This window comes from Balaenoptera borealis, assembly GCF_965194805.1.
Source record: "Balaenoptera borealis genome assembly, chromosome: 14".
Lineage (NCBI taxonomy): Eukaryota > Metazoa > Chordata > Mammalia > Artiodactyla > Balaenopteridae > Balaenoptera > Balaenoptera borealis.
The window spans coordinates 67,697,593-67,709,590 of NC_138875.1; the positions used below are offsets into that span (position 1 = coordinate 67,697,593).

At 50.0% G+C, this 11,998-nt stretch overlaps 1 protein-coding gene across 6 annotated transcripts in view; it reads right to left on the minus strand.

The window, feature by feature from the left end:
* The window catches only part of TPST2 (tyrosylprotein sulfotransferase 2), a 57,007-nt gene extending 51,634 nt beyond the window's left edge, over positions 1 to 5,373 (minus strand). For 4 of the 6 annotated variants that reach the window (XM_082355058.1, XM_082355057.1, XM_082355060.1 and 1 more), the window contains exon 1: positions 5,271 to 5,350. The gene's annotated coding sequence lies outside the window, so the exon portion shown is untranslated. Of the gene's footprint in view, positions 1 to 5,270 lie in introns of all 6 variants that reach the window. The other 2 variants (XM_082355061.1, XM_082355062.1) reach the window with 2 other exon arrangements.
* Between the last annotated feature and the right edge of the window lie 6,625 nt (positions 5,374 to 11,998).

The window sequence follows — 11,998 nt, forward strand, 5'->3', positions numbered from 1 at the left end:
ACTGAGTCTCAGAGAGGGGAAGCACCTTGCCCAATGTCACACAGCAATGTGGAGGCAGAGCTGGGACTCAGTTGCCTCCAAGCTCTTGTCCAGCCCCCAACTGCTCATGAGAGTGAGGAGAGTGGGGGGACATTGGGGAGGGGGGTAGGAATCTAGTCTTCACAAGCCAAGAGCCCTACTTGTTCTGTCCGTCCAGGAAAGAATGTGGACAAAGAGGCAGGAAAAGGGATGAACAATTATTAGTAACATAATTTTACAATCATATAATATGTAAGAATAATTCTATAATAATGTAATAATAGCAACTGACATTTTCTGAGCGTTTTCTGTGTGCTAGGCATTAAGACAGGGTATCAAGAAGGGGGTAAGATGAAAATTAAGAGTGTAGACTCTGGATTCAAACCCTGTCTCTCCCACTTCCTAGCTGGGTGACCTTATGCAAATTACTTCACCTCTCTGTGCCTCAGTGTGTACATCTCAGAGGGCCGCTGGGAGAATTAAATGAGTTCAAGTACATGAAGTACCTAGAACATTGCCTGGAACCCAGTAAGCCCTGTTGACATTTTATTTATAATTATTGCCTCTGGACAGATGGGGAAGCCGAGGCTCACAAAGGGACACGTTCAAGTGTCTCCGAAGGTCCTGTCTGACCTTGGGGCCTTGCATTTTGCCTGGTAGAAGGGTAGGTATTAGGTTGGCGAAAAAGTTCATTTGGGTTTTTCCATAAGATGTTACGGAAAGGGACTTCCCTGGTAGCGCAGTGGTTAAGAATCCGCCTGCCAATGCAGGGGACATGGGTTCAAGCCCTGGTCTGGGAAGATCCCACATGCCACGGAGCAACTAAGCCTGTGCACCACAACTACTGAGCCTGTGCTATAGAGTCCGTGAGCCACAACTACGGAGCCTGAGTGCCACAGCTACTGAAGCCTGTGCACCTACAGCCCAAGCTCCGCAACAAGAGAAGCCACAGCAATGAGAAGCCTGTGCACCGCAACGAAGAGTAGCCCCCGCTCGCCACAACTAGAGAAAGCCTGTGCGCAGCAACGAAGACCCAACGCAGCCAAAAATAAAAATAAATAAAATAAAATTAAGAAAAACAAAAAGTTATGGAAAAACCCGAACGAATATTTTGGCCAACCCCAATACTTTATCCCCGATCCCTCCCATCAACAACTGCAGGAGGTAGGTCCCATTTGTGCTTCTATTCTACAGATGAGAAAACTGAGGCATAGGAAGGCAGCTAGGGAACCCAGACCCATCACCCCTAAGGGGACTGGCCGGATTCTAACACAGGCCTGGGCCCTGGAGGATGCTATCACCCAGCCCGCTTTCTGGCAACCTGCCCACCTTCTGGCTACAGCCACGTGGGTCAAAAGTCTGGTTGATGCAAAATTCACTTGGCAGCCAGGGCAGCTGCCCTGCCCTTGCTGCCCACCTTCTGAGCACGCAGGATAACAAGCAGCTTCTCCGGGCGGCAGTCCCAGATGCTCCCCAGGGCACGTGGGCGCTGCCCTCTTCGGTCCTTCCCTGCAATTTCTGGGGCCTGCCCCAGCTCTCGGGCTGCTCTGAATGAATCATTCCCACAAATCCTCCTCAGGCCGCGGCAGCCCAGGATGGAGGAGACCCAAGCAGGGGCACGGGAAGGGGCAGGCATCCCAGAACCTTCCCTGGAGCAGCCCCATTCAGGGTGGATATGTCTGCAGAGAGCAAGGGGCTTTGCAGGCAGTAGGAACGGGCGGTAAGTGGGGAGGCCAGGAGCCAGCTACCCAGACAAGCTTCCGCCGCCACATGGCAAATCAAAGCCACGCAGGCCACACCCGGGCTTTCAAGTCATCAATACCAGCCACTTCTGACCTGCCACTCCTGCTACAAATTGATCCACGAAGTCACGTCGATAAAGCATCTAACACTTTATGATTCCCAAGGTGGTACTGCATTCAGTCCATGCCCATTCCCCAGCAGGGTACACTGAGGCCCAGCAAGGGGCAGCCCCTTGACTAGCCTCCTCAACCCTGTTTCCGTTTCCCCAGGCTGCCTTCTTCGTGCACAGGAAATCAGGACTTTAAAAGGCCAAGAGAGGGAAAGTACGCACAAGTGAATAAAAGCAGGAGGGGCTGGACACGGCCACCAGAAGGCCTCGTCTCCACGGCCCTCCCAAAGAGCAGCTGCCCAGGTAGGAGGAGGCCGGTGGCTGGGACCCGGGAACACAGAGCCCAAGGCTGGTTGAAGTTCCCGAACCAGCAGGTTACAGGTTGAACCTCGGGAAGAACAGATGACCTTCAAGCCCCTTTGTTATCCTGTGATGCTGCCACCCTCTGACCTAGGATCTTCCCTGCAGCCTGGCCTCATGGAAGGCAAAGAGCATGTGGGAAGAGGTGGGCGTCCCAGGTGGGGGGACAACACCCGAGAGGAGGGACGGGGGTGTCTGTGTGTCCAGCGTGTCACGGGTGGGGCATCTGTCGCTCAGGACTGCTGGCCTCAGGCCTAGGGGTGGCATCTCTGGAAATAAGCAGTGGCTCACTTAGGGTATATCTAAGGGAACCACGTGGCCACCAGGGGAGGTCACCTTCAGAATGAGCATAGTGGTAGCGGGTGGAACACAGGCAGGACCAGACCCCACTTCCGAGCCAAGGGACAGGCCTTCTCTTAGGGCTGCAGTCTAGGAAACCCGCCAAGCGTCTCCCTGGCCTCCACATGGAGCCTCAGCTGTCAAGGGACCCCCGCTGGCCTGGTGTGGGAAGGTCTGAGCTGTCCCCCTCGCTTTACCTTCATCCCATGCAGAGGTCCCTAAAGGCACCACCAGATCCTGTGCTGGGTCCTGGGTTGGGCACTGCGAGCCCCTGGGTTCCTCATGGCCTCCCCTGGTCCCGCTCAGGAACAGAAGGGACACAGTGCACACGTACCTCGGCTAAGAGGCCCACAGGCTTGATCTGTTTCCCTAACTGATGGTCCCAGAGGCATTCCCAGTTACTCTGCTAAGGAGGAGCTTAATTTCATGTACGTTAATTTCATGTGTGTTAATTTCTAACTAGCACATCAAAGCCAGTGATTTCAAAGATTAGGACTGCTGAAGACTAAATTTGTTTAAGATTATATCCCAACCCTCAACTGCTGCTGGTGGGATTGTAAAATGGTGAAGCTGCTTTGGAAAATGTTTTAGCGGTTCCTCAAAAGGTGGAACACAGAATTACCATATGACCCCACAATTCCACTCCTAAGGCTGTACCCCAGAGAACTGAAAACATACGCCACACAAAGTCTTGTACATGAATGCTCACAGCAGCACTACTCGTAACAGCCCCATAAGTGGCAACAACCCAAATGCCCAACTGATAAATGGATAAATAAAGTGTGTTATAACCATACAATGGAATATTATTCAGCCATTAAAAAGAATGAAATGCTGAAATAAAACCGTAATGAAGTACTGCATACTAGCATATGGACAAACCTTGGAAACATTCTAAGTGAAAAGCACCAATCACAAAAGGCCATAGTGCATGATTCCATTTATAGGAAATGTCCAGAACAGGCAAATCCACAGAGGTGGAAAGTAGATTAGTGGTTGCCAGGGGCTGGGGTAGGGGTGTGGGGGAATTTGGAGTGACCACTGATGGGCCCAGGGTTTCCTTTTGGGTGATGACAATGTTCTAGAATTAGACAGTGGTGACAGTTGCACAACTCTGAAAATCCTAAAAACCACTAAATTGAATACTTTAAAAGGGTGAATTGTATGGCATATGAGTTACATCTCAATAAGGTTACTATAAAAAAATTACATGATTTTAAAAAAGAAGGTGATATATACATTAAGTAAATAATAGTATCAATATTATACAATTGGGATTCAATGGGTTAAAACGGTTCATTTATAAATGACACAATAAACCCGATTTCACGGTCATGGAAACTGAGGCTGAGTGAGGGGGAATGACTCGCCCAGGCCACATCACTACTAAACCAGAGTGAGTCACACCAAAATTTGTCCAAACACAGAAGCTTGGCCTAACCATCTAGACACGCAGCTGAATGAAGGGATTTGAGATGGGATATGGGGAGATATGCCCACAGCCCAGAATGGGGGACAGACCTGCAAAGAGGTTAATAAGTGAGGGAAAGGGCCAGATACCTCTGTGGGATTCAAAACACGAAGCACCCAACAATGCCTGGGGAGTGCCAGGGAAGGCTTCCAGGAAGAGGTGCTGCCCAAGGAGGCTTCTGAAGGATGAGTAGGAGTTTATCAGCCCTCCCTCCCCAACACCTCTATAAGATGCATGAAGTCAGGGGGCCTAAGGGTGAGTTTCAGCTCTGCCACATAAGGGTGAGTTTCAGCTCTGCCACATCCTAGCTGTTGGACCTAGGGCCGTGGGCACAAGACCTCTCTGAGCCTCAGTTTCCCCATCTGTAAAAGGGGAAGCAGACAAGGTGATCAGCCCTTCTAACTACTGCACTCAATCGGATGGTTCCCACCCTTCCTCCCGAGGGGACCAGCCTTTGTGTGGAAAAGCAAGACCTCGACCTCTGTCCCACATAATAATAACAGGTTTTGCCAGGTCAGGCATGCCCAACCTTGGTGACCATGCCCCCTTTCCCTTGCTGCCACTCACGTCCCAGCTTTACGAGGCCCCTCCCGTTCAGCTCACACTGAGAAGGGGAGGTTACTGGGCGGTGGGATCCTCTGGTCAAATTCGGCCCCCTCTCCTTGCGGGTGACCCCCAAGTTCACCAGGGCTGCCCCTATCCCATGCTCTCGGCGCCCCCCTCCCCAGGCAGCGATTTCCGCCCCCCAACCCCTTCACTTTAGATACGCCTCGTAACTCCACGGCGGCTGCAAGTTAACTTCAACGCGCCCCCCGCGCGTCCAGGTGCCCGCGTGTGGGGCGCGCCGGGGAGGGGTCGGGGGCTCAGACAGCGGAGACACGCCGCCTCCCCCCCCAAAACACACACACAAACACACACAGACAGACACACACACGCTGAGCGTCTCCCCCGCGCAGGGTCCGAAGCGAGAATCGCGGTCACGGGGGCCGGGTCTCCGCCGCACCCGGGGGAAAGCTCTCGCAGCGCCGGGCGGGTGCGAATCCGCGAACCTCCCGCCCGCCCGCGCCGCCTCCCTCCCAGCACCCAGCCGCGGAACCCGAGCAGCTGCGCCGGGCCCGGGAAGAAGCCGCGAGGGCCGAGGGCTCCCCGCCGCCCGAGGCCGACCCGCAGGCGGCCCCCTGCCGACAGCTGCAGCCCAGGCCCCCCTCTCGCCGCCCCGGAGCCACCTACCACGAGAGGCGCGCCGCGGCAGCCCCGCGTGCCCAGCGACTCAGTGCTCGCCAGCCGCCCCGGCCGGGGGAGGCGGGGCCATGGCGCCGTGACGTCGCGCGGGGGCGGTCCGGGACGTGGCCCCGCCCACGGCCTCTCCCCGCCCCCCCGTCCCGCCTCCAGACCGCGCTGTGGGGCGGGGTGTCCCTGGTAGCTGACTGCCCGCCCCGGAAACTCTGGTCTGCCGGCCGGCTTACCCACAGGGCGGGCAGCTCACCGCTTCCCCTACCCCCTGCTACTGCTCTGCTTAAGAGAAGTTCCCTCTGTCTACAAGCAGGGGAGTGGGATGATCGCCAAGAAGTGGTGTAAAAGAAGAAAACTAGACCCTGAGCAGAGAGTTTTAATGCTGCTGTCTGTAGAAAGCAAAGAGAAAACTGGGAAGGGCTATCATACAATTCATATACATCAGTGGTTCTCAAGGAGGGTGTGATTTCGCCCTGCGGGCCACCACCCTCCCAGGAAGACATTTGGCAATGTCTGAAGACATTTTGGGTTGTCACAACTGGGGGGTTGGAGGGGATACGTTTCTACTGGAATCTAGTGGATAGAGGCCTAGGATGCTGCTAAACATCCTACAGTGCTCAGGACAGCCCTCCACCCTGCCAACCGAGAGCCGTCCAGCCTAAAATGTCAGTAGTGCAGGGTTGAGAAACCCTGTTAGATACGAATAAAATAAAACTCCAGGCTGGTAGAGCTCAACTCAGTCTAACCTCTCTGTGCCTCTGTTTCTCCATCTGTAAACCTGGGAAGATAATAGATCTATCTACGCATCATATGCATATGCATTGAATACCTGAAGGAAAGGGAGGAAAGGATGCAGGCTTACTTTCCACTGTGAACCTTTGTTCTTTGTTCTGTTTGAATTTTTTTTTTTTTTTTTTTTTTTTTTACCATTTGTATATATTACCTATTTAAAATAAATTTCTAGGATTTCCCTGGTGGTGCAGTGGTTAAGAATCCACCTGCCAATGCAGGGGACATGGGTTCGAGCCCTGGTCCGGGAAGATCCGACATGCGGAGCAACTAAGCCCGTGTGCCACAACTACTGAGGCTGTGCTCTAGAGCCCGCGAGCCACAACTACTGAGGCCACGTGCCTAGAGCCCGTGCTCTACAACAAGAGAAGCCACCGTGCTCCACAACAAGAGAAGCCACTGCAATGAGAAGCCCGCGCACCACAACAAAGAGTAGCCTCTGCTCACTGCAACTAGAGAAATGCCGCATGCAGCAACAAAGACCCAACACAGCCAAAAATAAATTAATTTTAAAAAATTAAAACAAAAAAGAAAATAAATTTCTATAGTAGTTACCACCATAACAGCAAATGCATATATATATTATATCTATATACTTACCTTTATAGTATATCTATATAATTACATACTATTTAGGCATTGCTCTAAGCACTCTATCTACATTTACACACTTAAACCTTTAATAACCTTGTGAGAGGTCTATTATCATCCCCATCTTACAGATAAGGAAAAGATGACATACAGATATTAAGTATTTTGTCCATGGCCAACCATGTGTTTATTCATAGCTCATTAATTCATTCATTTATATGTCTAATAAATAGTACCTGCCATGTACAAAGTGCTGGAAGTGACAAAGTGAAATCTGCTATCATGGAGCCAGCTATTACTGGCCTGGAAACAATGGAATAACGTTATATAGTGTTTATTGTGCACATATCACAGGCTTTGTATGACTCACTACGGGGTAGCCCTGCTGGGTGTTTTATAATGTCCCTTTCTGGGTGGAGAAATGGAGATCAAAGGAAGAGGTCTGAATGGGGCATGTGTTTAAGAACATTCTAGAAACATGCATTTCCTGAGCGCCCTGTGCTGGGCGTTGGGAGTCAGCAGGTAACAGGAGGACTAGGGTCCTGCATCCAGTTGGGGTAATCTGGACCCTCCAACAAGCATCGTGGAGTTGGGAACAGGGTGATCAACCTGGTCCAAGGAGGGAGGGCCGGGGGTGTTTACACTGAAGCCTGAAGCACGGCTGAGGGTTCATAGGAGATTGTGCTAATCACAGGGACCCGCAGGTGCAAAGGTCTGGCAGGAAGGACCTTTGTTAAGGGGCCCTGCATGAAGTGCAGAGTGGACAGGATGTGGGGCGGGTGAGAGGAGGTTGCGGGGGTCTGCAGGGGCTGGATGCTGCAGGGCTTTGTGGGCTAGAAGGAGTCAGGACTTTATCTTGCAGAGGTGGAGAGATATGGAAGGCGTTCAGTGGGGGAAAGACGTGCCAGCTTTGCTTTCTGCAGAGATCCTCTGGCTATTGTGCAGAAGAGGACAGGCAGGGAGACTGGTTTGGAGGCTATTCAAATTCTCCAGGGGAAGCTGGTCAACCCAGGTGGGGCTGGGGACATAGCAGTGTGTTCAGGTTCCAGAGGTATCTGGAAGACAAAACTGGCAGATCTCAGCGGTGGCGCTAAAGAAGGGGACCAGAATGATCACCTGGTTTCTAGGTTGGACCTCTCCTCTCAGCACCCCAACTCAGTGAAACCCTTCAGGTCTCAAGCTGGCTGTCCCCTCCTTGAGGAAGCCTAACCCCACCTCCCCACCCCTGGCGAATGTCCTGATGAGACGGGCACTGGACCAGGCAGCCGGGGAAATTGATGTGACTCTGTAGGCAGATGAACGAGCTCATTACTGTTTGCTCCTCCAGCCTGCGAACAACTGGGGCAGGGGCCTCTTCTCTCTTCCAGAACCTGTCTCCCCAGCTTCTAGACAAAGCCTGGCATATGGGAGTCCCTCAGTCAATATTCATCGAAAGCAGGAAGAATAAATGTAGCATAAAGCACGTGGATTCTGGGACTTCCTGGTGATCCAGCGGTTAAGACTCCGAGCTCTCAATGCAGGGGACACAGGTTCGATCCCTGGTCAGGGAACTAAGATCCTGCATGCTGCACGGTGTGGCTAAATCAATCAATCAATCAATCACGTGGATTGTAAACCCCTTTCCATCTCTGACATTCAAGGAGATGATGCCGATGATGATTCAGATGCTTGCTATGCTCTAAGCACCTTATAAGAATTACATTCAAGCTAATCATTTTCTCCTTCCAACAACCTCTAAGATTTTATTACCATTACTCCCATTTTACAGATGAGGAAACAGAGCCTCCATCAGGTAACTGGGCTCGACCAAGGGCAAGAGTTAGTAAATGTCAGAGCTGAGATGCAAACTCAGGACAGTGGGGGAAGGAGGTGGTCCAGCAGCAGGCAGGAAGCTAGGAGAGAGGGGCAGGTTACCTCCTCTTGCTGGAAGGATGTGGGGTTATCCTTCCTAGTTGGGTACCCAGGCTTCACAAAGTACCCTGATCTTGGGTTCTTGATCCCGATGACTGGCTGTCATGGCAACATGGCCCTAAAAATATGCTCATCTCTCTAGAACCTCCTCAGGGCACCCTGGCACCATGCTCTTTTTCCAAAACTCAGTTGCTGTGTATCCATCACCATCTAGCGCTGGCACAAAAGGGATCGTGCCTCAGGTGGTCCTCCCGTCCCCATCCTGCTCTTGCACACACATCGCTGACTTTGTGTCGATGTCTCTATGCCCAAAAGGCTGTGGGCTGCCTCCGGTCACTGTGGGTGGGAGATGATGTTCCATAACCAAGGTGCTTTATTTTCCCAAAGGCCTGAAACTCAAAGATTCATGAGCTGAGATCTAGCGTGGAAACATGGTGATGTCCCAGCTTGCCCAGGCATTGCATCCTGAAGCCAGCGTTTACAGCAAAACACATGCAGAATCAAAACAGCACTGAGAAGCCCCCGAGAAGGCTGTGGGCACCACGGCCACTCAGTCAAGTCCAGCTCTACTGCTATCCTCCAGCATCGTATCCATCATCACTTCTGCTAAGCACCTGATGAAGTCGAAACTGAAAGTTTCTGTTCTGAGGCAAATATGTGACATCTTTAAGCTCTGAAATTCTGTTCCAGGTGGTGAGATGCTCACGTTTCAAGAGACATTTTGGAACTAGGACCCACGGAAGGAACAATAGGTTTATAACTCTCATGTCACACTCCTGGCCCTTTTAGATGTTCTTTTCTTTTACTTGTTCCTTTTTATCTTTGTTACTTATTTTTGCTTGTAATTTTTATTTGTTCTCTGTTTTCTATTACCGTGTTTTGTTTATTCATAAATTCAGTAGCAAAAGCTACATAAATGTATGGATAAAACAAATTAAATATAAAATAATTGCTTTGTTATTTACTTCCAAGTTATGTTGGTTTGTTTTGCCAAGTGTGTATATTGTTTCAGCAATCCTAACATGCATATTTTTTAAATAACACCTGCGAGAAAATAAGGACATCAACAGCTTTGAGTTGAAAGCAGTCTGGAAGGTCTAGACTATGACTGCAAAGAAATTTAAGGACTCACTTCATTGATGGATGTCTATTGTGTTTTTCTTTTTTTAAAAAATATTTATTTATTTATTTATGGCTGCATTGGGTCTTAGTTGTGGCGCGTGGGCTCTTCGTTGTGGCGCACGGGCTCCAGAGCACGTGGGCTTTGTAGTTGTGACACGTGGGCTCTCTAGTTGTGGCACACAGGCTCAGTAGTTGACTGAGGCCCGCGTGCAGGCCCCGCGGCATGTGGGATCTTAGTTCCCAGACCAGGGATCGAACCTGCGTCCCCTGCTTTGGAAGGCAGATCCTTAACCACTGGACCACCAGGGAAGTCCCCTATTGTGTTTTTCTTTTATAGGACTCACAAGATTGATACACTGAAAAAGTTATGTCTAAATAAGTTTAAAATAGTTCTTTCGGGCTTCCCTGGTGGCGCAGTGGTTGAGAATCTGCCTGCCAATGCAGGGGACATGGGTTCGAGCCCTGGTCTGGGAAGATCCCACATGCCGCGGAGCAACTGGGCCCGTGAGCCACAATTGCTGAGCCTGCACGTCTGGAGCCTGTGCTCCACAACAGGAGAGGCCGCGACAGTGAGAGGCCCGTGCACCGCGATGAAGAGTGGCCCCCGCTTGCCACAACTAGAGAAAGCCCTCGTACAGAAACGAAGACCCAACACAGCCAAAAATAAGTAAATAAATAAATATAAAAAGCAAAAAAATAAATAAATAAATAAAATAAAATAGTTCTTTCAATAAGGATGAAATAAAAATTCTAAGTGATCAGAAAGCAGCTGTGTTATATTTGAATGGATAGTAATTCTCTTTTTCTTTCTCAAATCATAAAATCATAGGGCATCTTGCCATCGATGAAGTCTTAGCATTGAAGAAATGTGAAAGTTGGTTTTGTGTGATTCCACCACAGTAGAATTTTAGAGCTGCACTCACACGCCTTAGGAACCAAGGATGGGAATCTATGTAGCTTGACACTGGAATCAGAGAATAGTGGACACTTAGACATAAATTACAGAATTTTGGAGAATCACAGAACTTTGGAACCATAGAATCCCAGCATCAGAATCTTGAGGCTGGATGGACATTGGAGCTGTCATTTTACAGATGAGAAGAATAAGTCCCCGGGAATGGAAATGATTTGCCCAACACTTGGTAGCTTCTAGCAGTAGAGCAGGGCTGACACCCATATCTCCTGATTCCTACCCAGGAATCCTATCTGCTGGTCCAAGACAAGACAGCCTGTCTTCTAACACAAGATGCTGGTCAAATTGGAGGGTGGAGGTTGGGAGAACTAGGGTGGGAGGAAGATGGAAAATGCATGTCCCAGAGGGTAAGAAAGATCTGAGGTGGTGCTTCAACTTTGAAGCTCAGCAAAACCACGGAGCGGGGTGTCACAAGGCCCCACTTTTCTTTCCGGCTTCCTCTTCTGCCACATTTAGCATTCCCTTCCCACCCCCGACATCCACCCACACAACCACCAAACTACTCCTCCCATCTTAATAAGCTTGGACCCACCACAAGCTCTCTCAGCCTCTGTGCCTTTGCACATGGTGCTCCACGGCTGCCAAGTACAGCTGTGCAGGTTGGGCACTGCACAAGGGTACCATAATGACATCGTAGACATCACAGATTTATATCAATACTTTCTGGCAGATGGCAGTCAAATGTCCTGAGGAAGTAGCATCTTTTTATCATTTTCACAAAGGTGCCATATGGGGTAGCAGGGACCATAGTGTTTGCTCTGCCTGGGATGTCATCTCCCTCATTCACCACCAAGCAAGCTCCTGCTCCATCCTTCAAGGCCCTCTTCAAATATCCCTTCCTCCAGGAAGATATCCATGGCAACACCTCCCCTAGGCTTCCTGCATAGATTAATGGTTAATAACATCAATCAATGCTACTTGTTGATTCAGGAGTCAATACTGCCTGATGTAGATTTCCAGAGCAGGGCATGTGCCATTTGTAGCAGGAGAGATGATTCTAGGTGGAACTTGGACCCAGGATTAAATAACACTAAATCAGATACAAGAAAATAAACCTCTTTTTACTCTTCTTTGATTAAATCAGGGAGAAACATCTCAGTTTGGGCAAGCGTGCCTTTCAGACCTCTCTCTGACTCTTGCTAATCACCCATTTTGTCAAAGAGCGAGCAGGTTGCAGGCTAAAACCTTCAGCAAGCGGTGGTGTCTGCTGAGAATTCAATACTTGGCCTTTTTAAAATTGTATTTACTTATATGACTGCTTTCTATCTATGCCATATGATACCTGTTTTCCACATCCTGTAGTGTTATCAAGTTTTATTTACAAGTCAGTGCATTTAAG